This window comes from Bufo bufo, chromosome 2 (genome assembly GCF_905171765.1).
Source record: "Bufo bufo chromosome 2, aBufBuf1.1, whole genome shotgun sequence".
NCBI classification, from domain to species: Eukaryota; Metazoa; Chordata; class Amphibia; order Anura; family Bufonidae; genus Bufo; species Bufo bufo.
The window spans coordinates 667320219-667333483 of record NC_053390.1 but is presented as its reverse complement, the minus strand read 5'-3'; positions in this window follow the sequence as shown (position 1 = coordinate 667333483).

The window sequence follows — 13265 nt, the reverse complement described above, 5'->3', positions numbered from 1 at the left end:
GGAAGCAACACTGAATGACAATCAATTTCACATGCTGTTGTGCAAATGGGATAGACAACAGGTGGAAATTATAGGCAATTAGCAAGACACCCCCAATAAAGGAGTGGTTCTGCAGGTGGTGACCACAGACCACTTCTCAGTTCCTATGCTTCCTGGCTGATGTTTTGGTCACTTTTGAATGCTGGCGGTGCTTTCACTCTAGTGGTAGCATGAGACAGGGTGTCTACAACCCACACAAGTGGCTCAGGTAGTGCAGCTTATCCAGGATGGCACATCAATGCGAGCTGTGGCAAGAAGGTTTGCTGTGTCTGTCAGCGTAGTGTCCAGAGCATGGAGGCGCTACCAGGAGACAGGCCAGTACATCAGGAGACGTGGAGGAGGCCGTAGGAGGGCAACAATCCAGCAGCAGGACCGCTACCTCCGCCTTTGTGCAAGGAGGAACAGGAAGAGCACTGCCAGAGCCCTGCAAAATGACCTCCAGCAGCCCACAAATGTGCATGTGTCTGCTCAAACGGTCAGAAACTGATTCCATGAGGGTGATATGAGGGCCCAACGTCCACAGGTGGGGGTTGTGCTTACAGCCCAACACCGTGCAGGACGTTTGGCATTTGCCAGAGAACACCAAGATTGGCAAATTCGCCACTTGCGCCCTGTGCTCTTCACAGATGAAAGCAGGTTCACACTGAGCACATGTGACAGACGTGACAGAGTCTGGAGACGCCGTGGAGAACGTTCTGCTGCCTGCAACATCCTCCAGCATGACCGGTTTGGCATTGGGTCAGTAATGGTGTGGGGTGGCATTTCTTTGGAGGGCCGCACAGCACTCCATGTGCTCGCCAGAGGTAGCCTGACTGCCATTAGGTACCGAGATGAGATCCTCAGACCCCCTTGTGAGACCATATGCTGGTGCGGTTGGCACTGGGTTCCTCCTAAAGCAAGACAATGCTAGACCTCATGTGGCTGGAGTGTGTCAGCAGTTCCTGCAAGACGAAGGCATTGATGCTATGGACTGGCCCGCCCGTTCCCCAGACCTGAATCCAATTGAGCACATCTGGGACATCATGTCTCGCTCTATCCACCAACGTCACGTTGCACCACAGACTGTCCAGGAGTTGGCAGATGCTTTAGTCCAGGTCTGGGAGGAGATCCCTCAGGAGACCGTCCGCCACCTCATTAGGAGCATGCACAGGCGTTGTAGGGAGGTCATACAGGCACGTGGAGGCCACACACCCTACTGAGCCTCATTTTGACTTGTTTTAAGGACATTACATCAAAGTTGGATCAGCCTGTAGTGTGTTTTTCCACTTTAATTTTGAGTGTGACTCCAAATCCAGACCTCCATGGGTTGAAAAATTTGATTTCCATTTTTTTATTTTTGTGTGATTTTGTTGTCAGCACATTCAACTATGTAAAGAACAAAATATTTCAGAAGAATAGTTAATTAATTCAGATCTAGGATGTGTTATTTTTGTGTTCCCTTTATTTTTTTGAACAGTGTAGGAACAGATCTTGTGATTACTGCACTTTTCCTTTACTTCCAGCACATCTATAGTAAAGCCATGTGTAGACACATTTATTCCAGTCAACTTTATTTGTAGGCACCACCAACACAATCATAATGCATTAACCCCTTGGGGTTGTTTTTGTTTTTCCATCTCCACTTCAGAGTCATAACTTTTTTTTTTTTTTTGGCAACAGAGCCATACGGTTAAGGGCTTGTTTTTTCTGGGACAAGTTGTATTTTAATGGCATTTAAAGTTCCATATAACATATTGAGAAATATATATATTTGTGGGGTTGATTTTAAGGGTTCTGTGTTACCTGTGCAATGTAACTGAAATGTGAACTTTATTCTGAAGGTGAGTATGATTATGGAGATACCAAATTTCTATACTTTTATTTTTATTTATTTTTAAACCTTATTTTTTTAAATATTGCCTTTTGTCATCATATTCTGGTACCTATAACTTTGTTATTTTTTCATTGAGGGAGCTATGTGAGCTTGGTTTTTTGTAGTGCGAGCTGTAGTTTTTATTGTTATCATTTTGATGTACAGATAAATTTCTAATTGCCGATTTTGGTGGGGATTAGATGCGGTTTTGTCGCAGATCTCACCCTTCATTGGAAAAGGGTGAAATCCGTAGCTAAAACAGCAAACAAGCAGATTTGTAAATCCGCACTGCAGGTCAATTTCCACATGGTAACAATCCAGCCAAAGTGTACATGAGATTTATGTAATCGGGTTATCCGGTAATAAGATCATTGTTTGCCGGCAGCAGATCATGCCATCTAAACAGGACTCTGCTGCCGGCAAACAATGATTTTGTATGGGGACAAGCGATGGCATTAGTGATCTCTCCTTCCTATACTATGGAGGAGATCACTGCACATAAATGCAAAGGTCACTCCACTGATGAGCAGGTGATTGTCTGCTCAATTAAGCAGTGTAAAGGGGTCTTTAGTGAGGACCTGAAAGTAAGCTGCAGATCACTTCTATTCCTTTGATTATTTCACCCTTTTTTTTTTTCCTAGGATAAAGAGTGGTATGTGCTGTAAATAGCAGATGGACAATAAACGGCAACTACTAGAGAGGACAGGACAAGGATGCCTTTGACGTGGAAAAAAAATAATAATAGTTACATGTTAGTGTTCACCTTGAATTTAAAAAAATAAATAAATAAAAATGATTTCAGTCTGCATCTGCAATCTCCATTAATTTTTGGGGTTCCTTCTGTTAATAAATGCTAGATCTGTGTGTCCAAGCTGCTGCTGTCTTCACTAGCTTATATGTGTCAGCACAGCTTAATTCCTGGTCTGTTTCCCCTTCTACAGCTCATGAGTAGGAAATGAGCGAACCTGATGTTTTCAGGTTCAGCGTTCAGGCGGTGGAGGAATTACATTATCACAAAATATAACTGAATTCTATAACGGAAGCCTTTAACAGGCATGGAAGTCTATGGGCAGCATAATGGATCCGTCTGGTTTCCATTATGCAGGACAGGACTTTGTTTCCATCCTGCATAACAGAAACCAGACGGATCCATTATGCTGCCTATAGACTTCTATTATGACGAAATGCAAAACGGAATGCCTCTTAAAGGCTTCCGTTTGGCCTTCAGTCATAGAATTCCATGCTAACAGAATCCATAACGGAATTCCTCCACCGCCCAAACGCCAAACCCGAAAATGTCGGGTTCGCTCATCCCTACTCATGAGGCATTCCCTCCTCCTTGTACAGAGAGGCATTGAGGCTGAGGAGTTTGATTATCCTACTACCTACAAGCTTTGTCATGGTTGCTCAGCCTTGTGTGTGTGTGCGCTTTTGTCCCTATCTACAGCCTTTGTGAGGTGCTCTCCTCATATGCTTTCCCCTGTCCACACACCGATCTGCTATGTACAACATCCTTCTCCCTACTGCTATCTCTAACAATGAGAGAAAGAAGGGGGAAGATAAATAGATGTAAGACACAGGAGCAGAGCTTTGATGAATTTTTGATTTAGAAGCACTAGCAGCTATGTGAAAGATCCACACATACTGCAAACTGGTAGGAAATGATTAATGAACACTATATAAAAAGTTGCATACTTTTTCCATATCTAAAGACCTAATATGCCATAGTTTGGAACACCTTCACAGCAGAAGGAAGAATTTAGCTCACTGATTTCCAGGATTGCATACATTTTTAGCAAACTCTTAGCTGTAAGAAATAATAGGCCTATACAAGCTTTCCTCTGGAGATATACACAGCTCTGGCAATAATAAAAATCCCTTAAACCCATGGGCGTAGGAACCGGGGGGGGGGGAGGGGGAGGGGAACGGATCCCCCCCAGGAAATAATGCGGGGGGGGACAGGTATGGTGAAATCCCCCCCAGCGGCACAATGTGTGCAGCGGCGGGGCACTGAGATGAGCGCTTCCATTGTGGAAGCGCTCATCTCCATAGTGATCTGTTTGTATCGCCGTCCTCAGGGAGCCGTACATCGCGGGACACAGGAAGAGGCCTGCAACGGCATCGCTCCAAAGAGGTAAGTATAAGTGTTAATTTTAAAAAATATATATACAATACTTCGTTTTACTGGAACATGATTGGGGGGGCCGGGCCCTGTTATTACTGGCACATAATGGGGGGGGGCCCTGTTATTACTGGCACATAATGGGGGGGGCCTGTTATTACTGGCACATAATTGGGGGGGCGCCTGTTATTACTGGCACATGATTGGGGGGGGGCTGTGATTACTGGCACATGATTGGGTGGGGCTGTTATTACTGGCACATGATTGGGGGGGCCCTGTTTTTCTGCTTCCAAGCAGAAAAAAATAAAAACCATATTTCAACTATCTTCTTATACAAATGGCAGACCTTTATTGGCAAACATCTGACGAATGTAGAAATACAAAATCTCATGCGTAATTTTCCACAGAATGGTACCTGACAAAGGATATCAAAGGACAGTTGGGACATCTTAAGATACTTAATAAAAAGTTTCGCATTTGCCCCTGGAACTCCCTGTCAGCTGGTGTATGTGGCGTTAGCCATTTGTTTAATAGGCATCTCAAAGCTACCAATAAAACCCCATCTATCAGTCTCTGTATCTTTTTCCCTTCAGGAAAACTATGAAACAAAACTATGAGTGGCTCACATGGTAGTTCTATCTGCCAAGTCTGTTTGATCCAAGATAGTATCCAACTCCAGTAGGTTTGTACCATTGGGCAGGACCATATACAATGGTCCAAATCTGCCCTTGATTGGTTACATTTTGGACATGCTGTTATCCTTTCGGGAGCCACATCCGAGGCAGGTAGACTAAATGCAAATATTGCACTATGTGTGAGCCTAAACTGCGTCTCTCTCCATCCCTCACATGTGACGCCCTTCCTAACTCTCATCCACCCATTCAAATTAACAATCTTTATTTAATCCAATACAATAAAAATGAATATAAATATCAAAGTAATTACATCAATACGGTTAAAAAATGGATCCTATGTAGCAACACGTGACAGGTCATGCACTCTAACAGCGGTCCACAAATACCAAAAGTATAGCAACAAGTCCACAAACAAATGGAGCCAATGGGTCACTGTACAATGTAGCAAAAGTGAGTCAAATAGATACAAACGCTAATAACAAAAATAATAACTAGAATGATTGTGAAAGGAGAGCCAGAAAAAGTTCCCAGCAGTCCAAGAATTTCACATAAGACTCACTCCATCACGTAATACCTTATGCACAGTGATCCATGGAAGTCCATGTAAAATGTATTTGCAGCAGTGTGCCACCATTAAATACAAGTGGGCAAACACTGAATGATGCATAAACTACAAGTAGGACAAGTATTGCATTGTAAGATGGTACAAACCGCAGAGGGGTGTGGCCTCCAGCGACTCCCCAACGCACGTTTTGCCCAGCGGCTTCTTCCACGGGGTGTATCCACAGAACCCTAGGTGCGCTCTTATAAAGCCCTATTAGTCCACATGTAACTCACACTCACACCAGAATCATATAAAGTCAAATCAGTTGCCAATACCATGAGTACAATGTCCCTCCACAGGGCATTCCACTACTTTCACACTACTAACGTTTCTATTTTCTGGTATTGAGATCCCTCATAGGGTCTCAATACCGGAAATATTGGATTACCCTTACCGGTAATCGGTTTTCTTTGAACCTATGACAGCACCGCTGGAGAGACCTCCTCCACATCCTCAGGACAGGAAACAGGAACCAGAACCGCCTTTTAAAGGAGGGATCATCCCCTCTATCTCTTAACAACCGAAAACACTTTTTTTTTTCCCTTTAAAAATAAAAAAATTATTTATATATATATATATATATATATTATTATTATTTTTTTAAAGGAAAAAAACAAAACAAAGTGTATTCGGTTGTTAAGAGATAGAAGGGATGATCCCTCCTTTAAAAGGCGGTGTTGGTTCCTGTTTCCTGTCCTGAGGAGGTGGAGGAGGTCTCTCCAGGGGTGCTGTCATAGGTTCAAAGAAAACCGATTACCGGTAAGTATGTATGTAATCCAATATTTCTTTATCACCTATGACAGCACCCCTGGAGAATAGGCAAGAATTTGTCTAGGGTGGGACCACAGCCTGAAGTACCTTACGACCAAAGGTAAGACCTTCATTAGAAGGTAACTGTATTCTATAGTGCCTAAAAAACGTATGTGGAGCGCTCCAGGTAACGGCCTTACAAATCTGCTCTACGAAGGCAGAAGCTCTCTCTGCCCAAAACTTGGAAACTGATCTCGTAGAGTGGGCCCCAAACCCTGAGGGTGGATCAATCCCATTAGAACAGTAGGCTAAGGAAATGGCCTGTCTAATCCACCTAACAATAGTGTGAGAAGAGGCTGCAGATCCCTTCTTTGCTCCCTGGAACAAAATCAGCAGACATGAAGAAGATCTCCATGGCGGAGTGACCTGCAGATATTGCAAAATACATCTCTTAATGTCTAGACAGTGGTACTTATTTTTATTTTTAGGGGAAGCACAGAAGGAAGGTAACACTATCTCCTGAGAACGGCGAAACCGTGAAGAGACTTTTGGTAAAAAAAGAAGGAATCAGGAGAAATCACTACCCGATCTTCCAGGATCACCAAATAGGGAGGGTCAATAGAAAGAGCAGAAATCTCACTAACTCTTCTAGCCAAAGTAATGGCCAGAAGGAAAGCAAGTTTTAGGGAGAGCAACTTTGGGGAGATTTCATCAATAGGCTCGAAAGGGTCTGAGGTGAGAGGAGAGGGCCAAATTTAAATCCCGGGGAAGGGGGGGATTCTATTTTTACAGACCGGGGACAATTTAGACACGGCTGTTATAAACCTTCCAATCAAAGGATGTTCCGCTAACTTAAACTCAAATAAGGCACTTGATGCTGAAATCTGGACTTTTAAAGTGCTGGGCCGAGGTTTTTTGTTCCATCCTTCCTGTAGAAAATCCAATACTAGCGGGATGTCAGGAGCATCTAGCACATCCACAGGTGTCTTGGCAAATCTGATAAAGGTCCTCCAACCCCTAAGGTAGATCTTAGAAGTGACCTCCTTCAACTGGCCAAGAGAGTGCTAACTATATCCTCGGAGAGACCTCTTTTCTTTAAAATCTCCCTCTCAATAACCAGGCAGTCAGGTGCAGATTCTTCACCTCTGGGGGAAAAACTGGACCCTGGGACAGAAGCTCCTGAGATTGTGGAAGCACCCATGGTGTTGCTATCGACATCTTGCGGAGCCAGGAAAACCACACCCTTCTCAGCCAAAAGGGAGCTATAACTATTACTGTGGCCTCCTCCTCTCTGATTTTCTGGAGGATTCTTGGTAGCATTTTTAGTGGGGGAAAGGCATACAGAAGGCCCTGCCTCCAAGATTGAGCCAGCGCATCCACAGCTCTCGGATGCTCTACTGGAGAAAGGGAAAATAATACTTCTACCTTACTGTTTGCCCTGGTGGCAAAGAAGTCTATTTCTGGAGTACCCCATAATGCTGCCACCTGATTGAAAACCTCCTGATCTAAGGACCACTCTCCCTGGAATAGTTGATGACGGCTAAGTCAGCTTTCACATTGTCCGAACCCCTTAGATGTACTGCAGAAAGAGAAAATAGAGAAGCTTCTGCTAGGCTAAAAATCTGATGGGAGAGAGACATTAGGCCCCAAGCTCTTGTACCTCCCTGAGGGTTGATATAGGCCACTGCTGTTGAGTTGTCCGAATAGACCCTTACATCCCTGCCTCTGATGGTCGGGAGACTCTGCACTAAGGCTATCCTGATTGCATCAAATTACCTGAAAATGTGCAAATGGGCCAGAGATTTGCTGTCCAAAATCCCCTGCAATAGCAGGGACCCCACATGGGCTACCCAACCGGATGGGCTCGCATCCGGAGGAGTTCCTGGTCCAAGGAACTCCTCTTTCTAGATTTTCTTAGATCCATCCTCCACCCCAAGGAATCTAAGGTCTGGGAGGATAGAGATATCTCTGAGTCCAGAATGGGGAGACTTCTGTCCCAATCTCGCAGGATCTAAAGCTGAAGAAGCCTTGAATGGTACTGGGCTCATTCCACCCCTGGAATAGTGGCTGTCACGAGACCCAGTACCGACATGGCCTCTCTTATAGTGACTGACAGAGATGAGAGAAGAAGCTGAACTCTTGATCTGATTAGTAAAGCTTTTTGCACAGGTAGCAGGCACTTCTGGCAACTGGAGTCCAAAATCATTCCTAGGAAACTGCATCTCTGGCCTGGCCATAAACTGGATTTTTCAAGGTTTATCTCCCATTCCAGCTTCTCTAGAACTTCTCTCAACCAGGCTATCTGACCCTGAAGAATTTGACTTGACCGGGCCCCCAGCATAAAATTGTCTAGGTAAGGTATAATGATGATCTCCTTCTCCCATCATTTACGAAACAATCTTTGTGAAAACACTCAGAGCTTGAGCGAGGCCGAAGGGTAATGCTCGGAATTGAAGATGTAGAATCTCCCTTTCTAACCGAACTGCTACCCTCAGGAACCTCTGGTGGCTGGGTTAAATGGGGACATGATAATACGCATCCCTCAGGTCTACTGTGGTCAGAAAGCAAAACGGGAAGAGATTGTTCACTGCTGACTTGATGGACTCCATATGAAATCTCTCATACTGCAGAAATTGGTTTAAACACTTCAAGTTTACTATAGTCCGAAATGAGCCATTTGGTTTTTTGACCAGAAAAAGAGCTGAATAAAACCCCTCTGCTCTGGGACTCTTACCAGCACCCTTTTTTCTATCAGGGAAAAAACTTCTGCGACGATGTCAAATTACCTTTCAGATCCCACAAAACAATCTGTAACTACAAATCTCCCTACTGGAAAACTCAGAAATTTTAATTGTAGGCCCTCCCCTATCACAGAATGTATCCAAGGACTGCTGGAGATCTTCTGCCACTGAGGTGCAAAAAGAGACAGACGATCTCCGACAGGTGCTCTGGTGTCATTTGGACTGCTTTTTTGTGGTGTCTGACCTGGAAAAAAGAAATCCCTTACTTTTCTTATTTGGACCTGCAAATTGCTTTGCTCTCTTTGCCCCTAAAGATCCCCTTATTAAATCTAGGACGAAAAGACTTCCTGACTAACAGAGGGAAAGCCCTTCTTTCTGTCCGAGGCCTTTTCTAGTAAGTTGTCCAGGACGGGCCCAAACAAAAACTCTCCTTGACAAGGGATAGCACAAAGTTTTGCCTTGGAACTAGCATCCCCATTCCAGCTTTTCAACCAAATAGCCCGCCGGGCAGAGTTGGATAAGGCGGAAGCCCTAGCGGAAGATCTTAAAGTATCCGCAGAAGCGTCAGCTAAGAAATCCAAGGCATTACTTATAACAGGGAAGGAAGACAATAACTGCTCCCTAGGGGTACCCCCTTTCATGTGAGCCGCTAACTCCACCATCCACACTTTTAGTGATCTGGCAACAGACGTAGCGGCAATAGCAGGTTTAAAAGCAGCCGCAGAGGCTTCTCAATTTTTCTTTAAATAAACCTCTGCTCTACTATCCATCGGGTCCTTGAGTGAACCCATGTCCTGAAAGGGGAGTGCGGCTTTTTTGGACATTTTTGCTACTGGGGCATCAAGCTTTGGGGACCTATCCCAGGGGGCAGACAACTGCTCAAACTGATACTTCCACTTCACTGAAAAAGGGACGAAAAACTTTCTATCCAGCCTTTTCCATTCTCTGGCAATCACATCTTGAATGTTCTTATGCATATCAAATACCTTCCTCTTATTGGGAGCTAAACCTTCGCACAGAGTCCTGGACTAAATGCTGTGGCCTCTGATCGTCCAACCCCATAGTTGCCCGAACCGCCTTTACTAGGGAATTTGTATTTTCCACATGAAAAAGCGGTCTCCCTGCAGCCTCGTTCTCAGAAGACTCGTCTGTTGATCCCCACTCTCCTTCTTCCAGACCAGAAAGTAGATCACTATCACTGGAGGGGAAGTCTTTTGCAGCAGCTGTGGAAGTACTGGGGCGATGCTTTCTCAGACCGCTAACCGACTCCCTGACCTCTTCATGTATCATGTGTTTTATGCTGCCCATAAAAGATGGAGCTTCCTCTTCCATTAATTTGCTGATACACCCTTGACATAAGGGTTTTGCCCAAGCAGAAGGAAGTTTCTTCTTACACACACCACATCCCTTCTCCTTTACTCTGGAAGTCTTCTAGAAGACTCCTTTGAAACCTAGGCAACAGAAAATGACCCCATAAGCATTAATATAAATAATATATGCTGGGGTATAACCCCTCTTACCCCACCGTGGTACCGATGTATCATTTGTGGTCTCAGTAGGATCACCGCTCTGAGCCTGCTCCATGTTTCATACAGAAAACAGCCTGAATGGAGGAACTGTCACAGTTCTTCACCCAGCATGACAGTGAGCCGGCTGGGCTTTTCTCCTCGGCGCGCGCTAGTCGGCATCCCTCCCCTTCCGGTCCGCAGCGTTAGCTTCTTCCCACCGCCGCAACCCGTACATGCAGATCATCACACGGGCTAGCGGCCTAACAAGCTAACACTGTTGCAGAGGTTTGCAGGAGCCCAGGAAGACCAAGACCCTCCCAGGAACCGGGAAGGAGGACGGAAGTGGTAAGGACAGAGAAGGGAGCCCAGACTTCTGCAGCGGCTCATAGATGAGACACACACAATTTTTTTTAGCCTGGGCTCGCGTAGCTTTTTCCTTAATATCCAGCGGATCCGGTTTCCTCTTAGGACAGGAAACAGAACTGCAGATAGAGGGGATGATCCCTCCTTTAAAAGGCGGTTCTGTCATAGGTGATAAAGAAAAAAACAGTTTTCTCCCCATTCATTGTCAAAGCGTAAATGAACAGAACGGAATGCTCCAAAATGCGTTCCCATATTGGAGAGAAAACCGCAGCAAGTTGTGGTTTTCTTTGAGTCATGGGATGCGGAGCAAAACTGATCTGTCATGACCTCCAATGCAAGTCAATGGGGATGGATCCGTTTAACTCTTACACAATAGAAAACGGATCCGTCTTGGCAATGTTAAGGATAATACAACCGGATCTGTTCATAATGGATGCAGATGGTTGTATTATCAGTAACTGAAGCGTTTTTGCTAAACCCTGCCGGATCCAGCAAAAATGTTAGTGTGAAAGTAGCCTTACAATGTTTAGTTCAGGCATACCCAATATTTGTCACATTTTATCTATTATTTTACCCCTCACCCACGACAGCACCACGAGAGGATGGATACACCCCCAAAGACAGGAAACCTGAGGTACAAAAAGGCGGAGACTCCTTCCTGCCTCCAGTATGGTTTCCTGTCTTTGAGGGGAAGCCTGTGGTTCGTCCTCCTCTTCCTGGGCTGCCCTGTTTACCTGCGGCCTCCGTTCTGGTGTGTCACAGAGTGAGCGGTGGGGCTAGCAGAGGCGCGATGGCAAAGCTCTCCTGAGAGCTTGGGGCATGATGCTTTGGTGCAATAACAAGCACCAGTAAGCATCGCACACGCAGCAGGAATCAAAAGATGTTGGCCGAGGGGGAGGAGCCTCGGCTCCGCTCACGGGACCACCGCTTCTGGTTTGAGTGTGAGGCTTGGAGTGCACGTATGGGAGGAGCACATTACGTTCAAAGGGGGAAGGTTTTAAATGCACTAGAACCCAGAAGTGAGCTGCCAGCGTTAGTCGCTCGCGTGGGGCTGCAGAGGACAGAGCATAGAGTTGTCTAGTGAACGCGGTGGCCACGATGGAGGAAGAAAGAAAGGACACAGCAGAAGAACCAGTGTCCAACCCGGCCTCGGTACCTAGGAGGGGTGAGAGGCTTCTTAAAGCCATGTATTCATGTCCATCTTCTTGATGTGGATTTATATATGTGTTGTTGCAGGAGAAACCCAAGAAGGCGGTATCTAAAAGACGCCACAAGCAATGTGCCTTGTGTAGATGTGCCCTGGCGTCTGACTATGGGAAAAGGTTATGTCAAGAGTGTATTGATAAGACTGTTGCAGAAGAGTTGCCATCCTTTATAACTGTCTACAACATTTTGTTAGAGCAGAAATAAATGCATCTTTGTCCTATAAAAAAGCTGGTACTTAAAAAAAAAAAAAATAAATAAAGTAAGGAAGAAAGAAAAGGAGTCAAAAATGGTTTCCTCAGATTCAGAAGAGGGTGACAATATCCAATCCTTGGATTTGGATTCAGGGGCTTCATCTCTTTCTTCTGACACCGAAGAGAATTAAATTAAAAGAGCTTTTTTCCCCGTTGAAGATATTGATAAACTTTTAAAGGCGATAAAAGCCACAATGGGGATAGAGAATGTCAAAGAGTCAAAGTCGGTGGAGGATATTATGTTTGGGGGGCTAAAAACAAGACAGGTCAGATCCTTTCCAGTTCAAAAAATGTGTCGGCATTAATTAAGGAGGAATGGAGTAAACCGAACAAAAGAGTATTTATTTCAAAGAATCTAAAAAGGAAATACCCCTTTTCAGATGAGATAGCCACAAATTGAACAAAGCTCCCAAAGTAGATGTTGCCATATCTAAAGAAGCGAAGAAGATATGGGTTCATTGAAGGATCCTTTAGATAAAAAAGCTGAGGGGTTCTTAAAAGGAGCATGGGAAGCCTCTTCGTTCAATTCCCCCTTCAGGATTCATAATCACAAAATCAACCCAAAAGGAAGGAAGGGCAATTGTATTAGAAGTTCTGTCCTTAATAGAAAAGGAAGTTTTGGGACCAGTACCAGAGGGTCAAGAAGGAGAGGGGTTTTACACTTCTCTCTTCTTAGTAAAAAAAGCCAGATGGTACTTTCAGAACCATAATGAAGAGACTAAAATCAGTTCCTGTTGCAGAAAAAGTTCAGAATGGAAACTAATCAGGTCGACAATAAACATATTATTTCCAGGATGTTTCATGGCGGTGCTAGACTTGAAGGATGCTTACCTTCATGTTCCAATCCATCAGGAACACCAGAAATACCTAAGAATAGCGATAGAGATAGGAGGAGTAATGAGTCACTGGCAGTTCCAAGCCCTTCCTTTTGGCCTAGCAATGGCTCCCAGAGTATTCACCAAGAGATGGAGATGTCAGCACATATTCGGGAGAAGGATATTTTGTTCATTCCCTATCTCAACGATTTTCTAATTGTAGCAGGAACGGAGATGGCCTGCAGAATAGCAGTCCAAGAGGTAATTCAGATTCTGAAGAAATTGGTATGGATCTTGAACGAAAGAAAATCAAAACCAGAACCTCTTCAACGCCAGAAATGTTTTTTTTGCCAGAAGAGAAGATAGTCAACATAATGCG